Source organism: Penaeus monodon, chromosome 19, assembly GCF_015228065.2.
Source record: "Penaeus monodon isolate SGIC_2016 chromosome 19, NSTDA_Pmon_1, whole genome shotgun sequence".
Lineage (NCBI taxonomy): Eukaryota > Metazoa > Arthropoda > Malacostraca > Decapoda > Penaeidae > Penaeus > Penaeus monodon.
The window spans coordinates 16,885,009-16,885,687 of NC_051404.1; the positions used below are offsets into that span (position 1 = coordinate 16,885,009).

General features: G+C 40.1%; 1 protein-coding gene across 1 annotated transcript in view; it reads right to left on the minus strand.

Annotated features, from left to right (window-relative positions):
* The window catches only part of LOC119585344 (proton-coupled folate transporter-like), a gene marked incomplete at its 5' end in the record, with an annotated part of 11,668 nt that overhangs the window by 3,557 nt on the left and 7,432 nt on the right, over positions 1-679 (minus strand). The gene's annotated exons all lie outside the window — the stretch shown is intronic.

Here is a 679-nt window from a genome sequence, read left to right on the forward strand (position 1 = left end):
AAGGAAAGAATCTGCGAATGAGACGGGGGGGGGGGGAGGAATTTAGAGTGTGAATAAGATGGGAGGAAAGATTTAGAATGCGGATAAGATGGGTAGGAAAAATTTAGAGTGCGAATAAGATGGGAGGAAATTTAGAATGCGGATAAGATGGGTAGGAAATTTAGAGTGCGAAATAAGATGGGAGGAAAGATTTAGAATGCGGATAAGATGGGTAGGAAAAATTTAGAGTGCGGATAAGATAGGGAGGAGGAATGTAAAGTGTGGATAAGATAGGGAAAGAGGTATTTAGAGTGCGAATAACAGATGGAGATGGATGAATCGGCAAGATAAGGAGAGAATTTAAGTGCAATGATCAAGGGAAGATAATTTAAGTAAAGTTAAGATAGGAGAGAATGTAAGTGTAAATAAGATAGAAGGAGTTCGATGCGAATTAGAACCGATGGATACTTTGGGTAAATTCGGTCGTGGGGAAAAGTTACGGCATGGATCAATGCGAAGATATAAACAAAGTCGATAGTAGGGAAGAGTGCCAACTGAGAGAAGTGTGCGAATTAGACAATTGGGGAAAAGTCTGGAACGGGCAGATCAAATGCGAAAATATGGATAGAGTATGCGAAATGGACAAACCGAGAGAACGTTCAGATTTACAGGTTCAGAGAATGAAGAGAATGAAGAGTAT